The sequence below is a fragment of the Mustela erminea genome, chromosome 5, assembly GCF_009829155.1.
Source record: "Mustela erminea isolate mMusErm1 chromosome 5, mMusErm1.Pri, whole genome shotgun sequence".
Classification (NCBI taxonomy): domain Eukaryota; kingdom Metazoa; phylum Chordata; class Mammalia; order Carnivora; family Mustelidae; genus Mustela; species Mustela erminea.
The window spans coordinates 4183343-4195480 of NC_045618.1; positions in this window are offsets into that span (position 1 = coordinate 4183343).

Sequence of the window (12138 nt, forward strand, 5' to 3'; positions counted from 1 at the left end):
TGCTCTTCTGACCGAGCCAGCCAGGCACTCCCTTCCCATTTTTAATACATATTAAAGCACACTATATACCATGTTCTGCACTGTTTTTCACGTAGTGTAAATGTTCTTTTTTGTCCTGTGAATGCCAAGGAGTCTTTTCTTTCTTTCTTTCTTTCTTTTTTTTTTTTTTAAGATTTTATTTATTTATTTGACAGACAGAGATCCAAGTAGGCAGAGAGGCAGGCAGAGAGAGAGGAGGAAGCAGGCTCCCCACTGAGCAGAGAACCCGATGCGGGGCTCGATTCCAGGACCCCGAGATCATGACTTGAGCTGAAGGCAGAGGCTTTAACCCACTGAGCCACCCAGGTACCCCTCCTTTTCTTTTTTTATGGCACTCTGAGATTCCATCGTCCATGTGTTTGGCCAGTAGCACGGGGTGGACATGTGTCCCTTCCTTTAGTAATGGCTGTTAAGCTTGTATCCAGTTTGGTGTTCTTTCAAACAACACTGGGACGAACAGCCTAGTATATCCAATATTTCTCTGATGTGTAGAAAATTTTCATGTCTCGTTTTGTGTTTTCCCTCAAAGTTGGGCTTTGCCTTTTGTTTTTGTAAAAATAGAAATCTGGGACAAACCAGTTGAAACCATAAGGACAGGATTTTAACTCACTGGATAGGAAGTCCCGAAATGGGTGTAGCAGTCAGTGCTGACACAGAAACCCCAGCTTGCTTCCGTCCTTCAGCACCGTCCCTGCCCGAAGTAGCTTCATCCTTGGGCTGGCAGCAATATGGCTGCAGCAGCTCCGGGTATCACATTCAGACCCAACCCTCCTACAGGGAGAAAAGACTCTCTTCCATGGCCTTCTGGTGGGATTGAGAACCTTATTCAGAATGGCCCCTGCAGACCTCTCTTTGTGGCTTCCTGGGCAGAACAGGGATACGTGTCCAAGCCTGAAGTAGTTACTGGTGGATATGGGATAAGCATCTAGAGGGAGTGGACCACACCGTCAGTGAAGCAAAGGTGGTGACCCTCCTGGGGGTGACAAGGGTCAATATTAAGCCTGACCTTGGAGCTTTGTTCTAAGGGTCTTGGTATTACAGTACAAGGACAGGATTTAGCCAGACGTCCCAGGACTACCTTACAGAGAGGATCCCACAGGAGAAGATCTTCTGAAATCTCTACCAAGGAAAGACTTGTAGACCACGGGCTTATTTCGACTTTATCATCATTGAACTGATGCTGTTTTGATTTTACTTTGGCTGCTTGGAAACCCTGAGCTGAATTTATTACTCATCTGTCGCAATTATGGGCCATATTTTATCCTTGCGTTAGTTTGTCTTCATTTTTAATCTTGTGCAACCTTCTTGGGACTGCAGGTTCTTGGGATGGAGCATGTTAATATTTTTAACTCTGGATTTTCAAAAGTTACTCTCAAGGGAGACCTGAGTTCCTTATTTATGAAGTAACTTGGAAGGAAAATCTTCTTTATTTCCTTCTGAAATAACTTTCCTTTTGGGAGTTCCATCCCACCTGCATGCGGTGATCCGTGGCGGGGCCCGTGGCCGAATCTCTTGGTGCTCTTGCGGGGGATTTCTGCTGAACCATGAACTAAGAACGGTTGTCTGATGTGAGGCCAATCTCTGTCCTGAAGGAAACCCATTTCCAATGTCTGAAAATCCTCAGGTAAGTTCTTGGAGCATTCCTCCTATTTTTAGAGGCTGCACAGACTACCCTCCATTTGTGTGATTTGCACCCTGGACGCCTTCCTCTCTTAGTGACCCGGCCACCGGGCTACGCTGCCTCGACAGCCCCCAGACCCTCCTGCACTGTCCTCCGTTGCTAGTGTTGGTGTTGGCCCGCAGGTTAACACACTTGCTTTCCTGATGACTGAGCGTGTTTCTCTCCTTCTCTAGAACAGGATCTGTTCCATGGGACAAGAATGGGGTCTTGTGGAAAGCTGGGGTTTGAGGCTTTGGTGAGGGGGGGCCGCGGGAGGACACCGGAAGGGCAGAGATAGAAACGCCTCCTTGCAGCTCCCATTCATGTATCAGAGCCCCTGCCCGTCCCCACTCCTCAGGCACCAGCGCGCACGTGATGTGACATGTTGGGGTTCAGGAGCAAACGGTCAAGAAAGAATTCTTGAGACGGCTTCGGGGCAGAAGACGTTTTATTAAAGCACAGGGGACAGGACCCACGGGCAGAAAGAGCTGCACTGGGGGCAGGAGGAGTGGCTCTTTATGTACCTCCAGATTGGGAGGGGGTCTGGGACCCTGTACGTCTCTAAGGAATTTGGAAGCAAGGTGTCCAGGACCCTGAGGGGCCATGACTGCTGTCCAGGAAAACCTTCATCACGGAACCCTGCTGGTGGACATCAGTGGGCCACATCTGGAGAATGACTGATAACCTATATCCTGGGTGAGCTCGTGATAACGGAAGTTCCCTAAGGGATTTTTATGTGTCATGGAAGACTTATGGGATCCTGGGATTGGGCTCATGTCAGGCTAAGGTTGCCTTTTGCCCTTAACGCAGGTGGTTGAGCTCCTGGAGGAAGGTCACGGAAGGTCACTGCCTGTCTCAAGTACTGGTCAGTGGGCTGCAAGGAAACTTTTTTTTTTTTTTCTGTATTTCTTTTGCCTTTATTCTCTGCATCCCCTAGACCCACCAGCGGCTGCTGGAATGCGGGTTCTGGGGCGGCGGTGGGTAGGGCCCGCAGGCCGCTTGTCCCCGCGGAGAAGGCAGGGGCGGCGGGACTGTCCTAATGCGTGCAGGCATGGGGAGGGAGCAAAGACACGTCCCTCTTTCTGCGGCCACGCAAGACCCTGGAAGGGTGCGTCACCGCGCGCGGGAGCGGTCCCGACTCGTGGTCTCAACTGTCCTCCGCTTACGGCAGAATGAGACAAATCGTTCCGTTCATTCAGCTCCTTCCCGAGCCTGTTGGGAGCTGGTGCTTGAATCATTCCTTCCCCTGTGGTTTCTTCCTTGGGGAAGAGGCTTCCTGGTGACTCAGAAGCCGCTGCTTCCACATCCAGTGACTTTGAAGAAACAGGAGCGCAGAACCGTGTCCTCTGTTCCTGTGACCTTTTCCTCTCCCTCATGGGAGCGTTCAGCTCCGGTGAGGTAGGCGGACAGACTGCGGTCTTTTCCCAGGTTGGTCACTTTGGCTTCTATTTACAAGTTCAATGCTGGGCCTCTCTCCGATCCCGAGGGACACGCGAGTAGGGCTCTCGGGCCACTGTCCTTCCCGGGTGGAGCTCCATGCGCTGCGCGGTCGCTCTGGCAGGCGGCGGGCGATCTGGAACACTCGCCTTGCTCTGGGGCTCTGCAGTCCTGGACGTCGCCAGGGGTCCCGGGCCTTGTCCGCGGCCAACACGGGGGACCCCAGCAGCCAGGGACCCCAGTGCCCTTCCGCCGTCCCCTCCCCTCCTCGCCCTGGACTACTCCAAGGTTTGTGTCGGGTCCATGGAGCTCCGTGTGCCCGGCTTAGAGTCTGGCGTTGGCTTCCAGCTCCGCTCGGATGTCCGCGGGCTCTTGGGCTCGGTGACATCCGCGGGCTCTTGGGCTCAGTGACATCCGCAGGGCGTGTGCCCCGCCTCCCCATTCCCCCAGGCGGTGACCCCGAGCTAGTCTGTCTTTCAGATGTCAGACCTTAGGACTCGGCAATTGCAAAAGGCAGTCCAGTGTGTTAGTTTCGGTGGTGGGGGGGACCCCGGAGAAAGCCCCGGGGGAGCCCCAGCCTCGCAGATTGGCGCTGCGAGTGTCTCCCTCCTGGCGTTTTCCCCTAATCACGCGAATCTGCCCTTTTCCCCCCAAAATGGGTCATTCCATGGACACTGTTCTTCACCGTTTTCATGTGATGACACAGTCCCAAGGTATTCAGTTTCGCTGAATAATTTCCGAGTCGTTTTCACTGTCTGCAGAGAACTCTATTTGGAACCATGAGAGACTTTTTAAAGACCGTCCCCTGCTGTGGGGCGGTTCTGGTCGCTCTGATGGCTCACAGCCTCCGAGGCGTGGAGGGCAGAATTCTGTGCGTGGTGCCCACCCGCTGCGTGCCTGCCCTGGCCTCCCCCCTCCCCGCTCCCCACCTCCCCACGCCTGGCCCGCCCTCCCCCAGCCTGGGCACGTGGTCTTGTCCGCTCCAGGCAGGTGAGCGCGGCGGCCTCCTTTCTGTCTTGTGAACTCTGGCCCTTCTGTCGTGTCTTTTCCACTGTGAGATGATAAAGATACTTTCTTCGTGGTTTCTTCTGCTGCTCCTTCGCTTATTGTTGACTTTTACTTTTTTATGTTTACACCGAGGTCTAATTACCGTACCGCGTTATGCTGGTTTCAGGTGCCCAGACGACCGAATCCGACAGTTTTGTCCATGACTCCGCGTCACTGCGGTCACGGCTGTCACCAGCCGACCTCATTAGAACCATTGTCTGCACTCCCGGTGCCGCACCGTTCCTCTCCACGAATGATTTATTCTATGAGTGGAAGTTTGTACGTCTTGACCCCGTCCATCTGTCCTGCCCCGCCCTCTCCGGCACCGCCCGCCCTGTACTCACCCGAACTCAGTTCCCAGAGTAGTTGTTTCCTTGTTTTGTTGTTGAGATTCCACAGAGTGAGGTCATGTGGGATTTGTCTTTGTCTGACTTATTTCTCTTAGCATCACACCCTCTAGCTCCAGCCATATGGTCGCAAATGGTTCTCAGGATTTAAAAGAATTTTAAGATTTTATTTATGTATTTGAGAGAGAGAGAGAACAGGAGGTGAGGGGAGGCGCAGAAGGAGAAGCAGACTCCCGCTCCGCACAGAGCCGATCCCAGGACCCCCGGATCCTGACCTGAGCTGACGGCAGGTGCTTAACTGACTGAGCCAATCAGGTGCCTGTCACATTAGGTCTTTAATCTATTTTGAGTTTATCTTTGTGTCTGGTGGAAGGAAGTTGTCCAGTTTCATTCTTCTGCAGGTGGCTGTCCGGTTTTTGCAACACTATTTGTTGAAGAGGTTATCTTTTCCCTGTTGTGTGTTATTGGCTCTTTTTTTTTTTTAAGATTTATTTATTTATTTGACAGAGATCACAATAGGCAGAGAGGCAGAGAGAGAGAGGAGGAAGCAGGCTCCCCGCTGAGCAGAGAGCCCAAGGCAGGGCTTGATCCCAGGACCCTGAGATCTTGACCCTAGAGGAAGGCAGAGGCTTAACCCACCGAGCCACCCAGGCGCCCCATTATTGACTCTTTTATCGTAGATTAATTTACCATTAGTTGTGGGTTTATCTATGGGTTCTCTGTCCTGGCTTGTTGACCTATGTTTCTATTTTTGTGCCGGTACCACACTGTTTTAATTATGAGACCTTTGTAGAAATCTGGGATTGTGATACCTCAAGCTTCGTACTTCTTTCTTTCAAGATTGCTTTGGGTATTCAAGGTCTTTTGTGGCTCCCTACAAGAGCCACAAAAGAATATAAGATTACTTATATTCTATGAAAAATGCTATTAGTATCTCCATAGGGGTTGCATTAAAAGTGTAGATTTCTTTGAGTAGTGTGGCCATTTTAACAATATTAATTTTTCCAATCCATGACCGTGATCTGTCTTTCCATTTGCGTCACCTTCAATTTCTTTCATCAGTGTTTTATAGGTTTCAGAGTACCGGTCTTTCACCTCCTTGGTTAAATTTATTCATAGATATGTCATTCTTTTTAGTGCAGTTATAAATGAGATTTTTTTTCTTAATTTCTCTTCTGCTATTTTGTTGTCCGGGTATAGAAATGCAATAGATTTCTGTACATTAATTTTGTATCCTGCAATTTTACCGAATTAAGTTGTCAGTTATAATAGGTTGGTTGGTGTGTTTGTTTTTGTGGATTCTTTGGGGTTTTCTATATATAGTACACGTCATCTGCAGATAACCACAGTTTTACTTCTTTCTTACCCATTTGGATGCCTTTTATTTCTTTTTCTTGTCTGATTGCTGTGGCCAGGGCTTCCAGTATTGTGTTGAATAAAAGTGGTGAGAGGGTGGACATCCTTGTCTCTTTCCTGATCTTAGGGGAAAAGCTCTCAGCTTTTCACCATTGAGTATGATGGTAGCTGTGGGTTTCCCCTGTTTGGCCTTGATTATGTTGACAGTTTTCATCATGAATGGGTGTATTTTGTCAAATGGATTTTCTGCATCTGTTGAGATGATGGGTGTTATCTTTTGTCTTGTTGATGTGATGTACCACGGTTATTGGTTCATGAATATTAAACTTCCCTCCTTTTCCTGGAATAGATCCCACTTGATTGTGGTGAATGACTTTTTAAATGTATTGTTGAATTTGGTTTGGTGTGTTGCTGAAGAATTTTGCATCTGTGTTCATCGGAGATAATGGCCCAAAGTTTTCTTTTTTTGTGGTGTCTTTATCCAATTTTGGTATCAGGGTAATGCTGGCCTCATGGAATGAAGTTGTCCTTCCTCTTCTATATTTTGAAATACTTCCAGAAGAATAGGTATTACTTCCTCTTTAAATGTTTGGTAGAATTCTCCAGTGAAGCTGTCTGGGTCTGGACTTTTGTTTTGGGGAGTTTTTGTGATTCCTGATTTGATTCTTACCAGTAACTGGTCTGTTCACATTTCCTATTTCTTCCTGATTCAGTTTTGGAAGATTTTTATATATTTAAGGATTTGTCCATTTCCTCTATGTTGTCCAATTTGTTGCTACATGGTTTTCCATAAATTGCCTAATAAATCTGTTTCTGTGGTATTAGGTATTTCCCCTCCTTTGTTTCTGATTTTATTTTTTCAGTGCTTTCTATTTTTTTCTGGATGCATCTGGACGAAGGTTTATCAATTTGTTTTTTTAAGATTTTATCCATTTGTTTGTCAGAGAGAGAGAGTGTGTGCATGTGCACAAGTAGAGGGAGGGGTAGAGGGAGAAGCAGGCTCTGAGCTGAGCAAAGAGCCCGACACAGGACCTGATCCTAGGACCCTGGGACCATGACCCACGCCGAAGGCAGACGATCAACTGACTGAGCCACCCAGGTGCCCCCAATTTTGTTTATCTTTCACAAAACTAGCTCTTGGTTTCATATTCTATTTTGTCTCCATTTCAGTGCTCGCTTTGGCAGCACATATATTTTGTCTCCATTTCATTTATTTATGCTCAATTTTTATTATCTCCTTCCTTCTGCTAGCTTTGGTCTTTGCTCTTCTTTTTCTAGCTCCTGTAGGTGTAAGTTTTGGTTGAGATACTTCTTTTCGAGGGTAGGTCTGTACAGCTGTAAACTTCTCTTAGAGTTGCTTTTGCTGTCAAAGGTTTCGGATCATCGTGTTTTCAGGTTCATTTGCCTTCACGAATTTTTTGATTTCCTCTTTGAATTCATGGTTGTTTAGTATTATGTTATTTATCTTCCATATATTTGTGGTTTTTCCAATTTTTTTTATAACTGATTTCCAGTTTCATACCATTGTGGTTGGGGAAAAGTGCTTAATAGGGATCTCAATCTTCTTAAATTTACTGAGAGTTGTTTTGTGGCCTAATGTGATCTGTCTTGGAGAATGTTCTATGTGCACTTAAAGAATGTATATTCCACTGTTTTTGGATAGAACATTCTGTGAATATCTGTTAGGTTCTCCAATCAGATGTGTTATTTAAAGTATCTGTTTCCCTTGTTGATTTTCTGTCTGGATGATTTATCCATGGATGGAAGTGGGATGTTTAAGTCCCCTACTACTGGGAGCCTGGGTGGCTCAGTCATTAAGCATCTTCCTTTGGCTCAGGTCATGACCCTGGGGTCTTGGGATTGAGCCCACGCCTGGCACTCTGCTTCTCCCTCTCCCCCTGCTTGTGTTCATGCTCTCTCTAATAAGTAAATAAAAAATCTTTAAAAAGTCCCTTACTATTACTATATTATTGTCCGTTTCTCCCTTTATGTCTGTTAATATTTAGTTGCTTTATGTACTTAGGTGCCCCTGTGTTGGGTGGGTAGCTTTTTACAATTACTCTCTTGATGGATGGATTCCTTTATCACTAAATAGTGCCCTTCTTTGTCTCTTGTTACACTCTTTCTTTTAAAATCTATTTTGTTGGATCAAAGTACGCTACCCTAGCTGGTTTTTTTGTTTTTGTTTTACTTCCATGTGCATCGTATGTTTTTCCAGACCTTTACTGTCCGTCTTTATGTGTCTTTAGGTCTGACATGAGTCTCTTATAGATAGCATATAGATGGGTCTTGTGGTTTTTTAAAAATCCACTAAGTCACCGTATGTCTTTTTGTATTTATTTATTTATTTATTTGAGGGTGTGAGCTGGTCGGGGGGTAGAAGGGCAGAGGGAGAGGGAAAGATAGAATCCCAAACAGACCCTGTGCTGAGCACAGAGTCTGGCACAGGCCCAGTCTCACAACCCTGAGATCATAACCTGAGCTGAAGCCAAGAGTTGGGTGCTCAAGACACTGGGCCCCCCAGGCGCCCCCACCCTATAACTTTTGAATGGAACATTTGTATTTAAAATAATTATTGGTGGGTGTGTATTTACTGCCATTTTGATATTTTGGTAATTGTTTTCTAGGTTTATTGTGCTTTTTCTCTTCCTTTGTCCTCTATCTTTCCTTGTGGTTTGATGATTTTCTTTAGTGTTATGCTTGGAGTCCTTTTTCTTTTTGTTGAGTATGTCTATTAAAAGTTGTGTATGACTATACATAAACCAGTAGGTTTATATATCACATCCTAAATATACAGCAGAATATATTAAGCTGATGGTTGCTTAAGTTAGAACACATTCTAAAAGCACGAATTTTTGCTTCCCACTCCACATCTTATTTATGAGGTTGTATCTTAACATCTTTTCAGTTTGTGTATCTCTTGACTGATTTTTTTTTTTTAGATATAATTGATTTCTTACTACTTTTGTGTTTTAACCTCCCTACTTTATAGGTTGCAGTTCATCCACTACCTTTATTCTGTATTTGCTTTTACCTGTGATTTTTTTCCTCTTTTAATAATTTTTTTCTAGTTATGGCCTTTTCTTTCCAAAGAACTCCCTTGAAGATTTCTTACAAGGCCAGGTTAGTGGTAATGAGCACCTTTGACTCTTGTTTGGCTAGGAGACTGTTTTCTTCAATTCTGAATGATAACCTTGCTGGGTAGAGTATTCTTGGTTGCAGGGTCACCCCCCCACCCCAGCACTGTGAATAATATCATGCCACTATCTTCTGGCCTGCGAAGTTTCTGCTGAAAAATCAGCCAATAGCCTTATGGGGTTTCCCTTGTGTGTAACTGTTTTCTTTTCTCTTGCTACTTTCAAAATTCTCCCCTTATTACTTTTAGCCATTTTAATTATGTGTCTTGGTGTGGACTTCTTTGGTTTGGGCCTCTCTATGATTCCTGGACATGGATGTCGGTTTCCTTCCTTAGATTAAGGAATTTTTCAGCTATTATTTCTTGAAGAAAAAAAAATTTCTGCCCCCATCTCTCTCTCCTTCTGGAATCCTTAAAATGCAAGTGTTATCAACCTTGATAGTGTTGCTAAGTTCCCTTAACCTATTCTCATTTTTTATTCTTTCTTCTCTTTGCTATTTAGCTTGGTTGCTTTCCATTACTCTGTTCTCCAGGTTGCTGATCTGTTCTTTTGTGTCCTCTAATTGGCTGTTGATTCCTTCTAGTGTATTTTTAAATTAATCATCTGACTGGTTCTTAATATTTTCTCTCTTTGTTGAAGTTTTCGCTACTCTTTTCTCAAGACCACTGAGTATCTTTATGAACATTGAATTCTTTATCAAACCTGTTACTTATCTCCATTTTAATTAGCTCTTTTGCTGTGATTTGTCTTGTTCGTTCATTTGGGACAAGTTCTTTGGCCTTCTCATTTTGTCTAACTCTCTAGGTCTCTTTCTGTGTATTAGGAAGGTCTCCTGGTCTTGAAAGTAGTGGCTTGTGTAGAAAAGATCCTGGGAGGCCTTAGAGTGTGATTGCTCTGGTGACCAGTGCTCTGGGGTGTCTCCTGTGTGGGCTGCGTGTGCCTTACTGCTCAGCCCAGCGGGCTCTGATGACTTGCTTTGCCTGCTGTGGGCGTGGTGTGCTGGGTTTGGTCCCTGTGCTGCTGAGAGACTCGAAGCTGCTGCGGGCTCATTGCTGGGTGGGGCAGCAGTCACACTAGCTCCATGTCCTTAGCCTCTCTGCCTCGGTCACAGGCACACCCAACAGCAGGGCTTGCTCCCGGTGCAGCCAGGGAAGAGGCTCGGCTGCTCGACTTGCAGGCACTCTGCCGGGGGGGAGATTATTTCCCCTCCTTCCTAGAACAGGGGTCACCCAGAAGGTCTGGTTCCTGCCAGGGCTGCCCGTGGGGTTCGGCAGCACAGGAGCTGCTTTGCAGGGGTGCCTGCAGAAGGCGGTGGGTGGGAGGGGGTGGCTTCCCAGGGGAACGTTGGAGTGGGGCACGCAGTGCTGACAAGATAGATGGAGGGTCTCACGTCGACTCCCACAAGCGTCTGGCTGTCTAGGCTGACGGAGGGGAAGGGAATGGTGTCCACCAGCTCTTTTGTTTCTGGAGAAATCTGAAGATCCCTGCCCCTCCAGCACACGGTCTTAGTAAATCTGCCTCACGTGTGCTGCCCAGGGACTTCTCAAACTACTGTTTCTGTCCTGGGTCTTAGCCAAGTTCTGTATTTTGCTGGCCCTTTAAGGCAAGGCTCAGTGTCCTGTTGCCCTCTAGCTCTCCTGGAGTTAAAGCCCTGTGGTTTTCAAAGCCAGAAGTCATGGGGACTCCTCTTCCCAGTGCCAGGGGTGGGGTCTGATCCTCTTGCTTCTCTGTGCTTGTGGTGTCCTTCCCATTTGTAGTTAGTCTCACGGGGGGTTTGCTTCCCAACTCTGCCCCTGCCCCTCCCCTTTTAAGTGTGACCTCTTCTCTGCGATTAACCGCAGAAGGTCTGAAACTCAGGGTTTCAGAGTTAGTTGTATATACAGAGCTGTCACCTAGGTGTGTCTGTGCGACGCGGGAGCTCAGGATCCTCCTACATCATCTTCCCTAAATGGCCCACCCTGGTGTTTTGTTTACTTTTAAAGAATTTGCACATTATTTCTGATACTGACCGAGTCATCCCAAAAGCACTTATTGAATAAGTCCATATCTCCTCCCGTGATGGGAGATCGCAGCTTGTATCACCTACTAAACACATGTGTGTGTTTGGGTCCCATTTCTGGCTCCATTCAGTTCCCTTTACTCGTCCAAAGTGGGGTCAGTGCGTCACTCTTTATAAATGGCAGCTTTTTAATGTGTGTCTCTATCTTGTCCTAATCCTCTCTGTGCTGTTCATATTCAGAATTTTCCTGACTTTGCTTCACATACTGTATGAACATTAGAATGATTTGGGTAGATTAAAAAGACTTTTTTTTCAATTGGGAGTCATGCTCAATTCAGAGATGAGTTACGGGAGAAAAACATGACCTCTTTGCAAAATTAATTCATCCTGAAAGAGGGTGTGCCTTTTAGTTTTTTCAGATCTTTTGTATGTGTCAGGCGCACTATTTAAAATTCAAAAGGGACAATGGACATACAAGGAGGAGCCTCCTGTCCAGCCATGTTCCCAAGCCACCAACACCTTCTCCCACAGGGAATCTCTGTTGTTTCTTGCATGTGCAGCTGAGATTTTAGGCTTATTTAACATTTAAACAATTCTAGGGTGCTCGTTCCCTCCCCCTCCACTTTCTAGACACACACACACACACACACACACACACACAATTTGTGTTGCGCCTCCACCCACACTTAACACATCTTCATAATCTTTTCCTATAAGGAACACAAAGAACCTTCTCATTTCTATCTGCAAAGTCCCCACTGTGGGAGCAAACCACCACATATTTACTTACTCTTCATCAATGGTAGACATTTAAGCTATTTCTAGCCTTTTACTGTTACATGCAGGGCTGCTTTAAATAAATCTGTGTATGTGTCATTTCTCGTGTGTGTGAATGTATCTTAAGATATGTCTGGAAGTAGAATTGCTAAGCCCCAGTACACACCGGTCTGTGACTCGCAGAGATTTGACAAAGTTGCCCTCCATGGAGGTTGTACCAATTTCTGCTCTTGTCTTGTCAGTGTCTGTGTCCACATGGCCTTGTGAACACATCGTGTCATCAAACTTTTTGTTCTTTACTAATCTTAAAGGTGAAAAATATCTCCAGTTGGTTCTAAT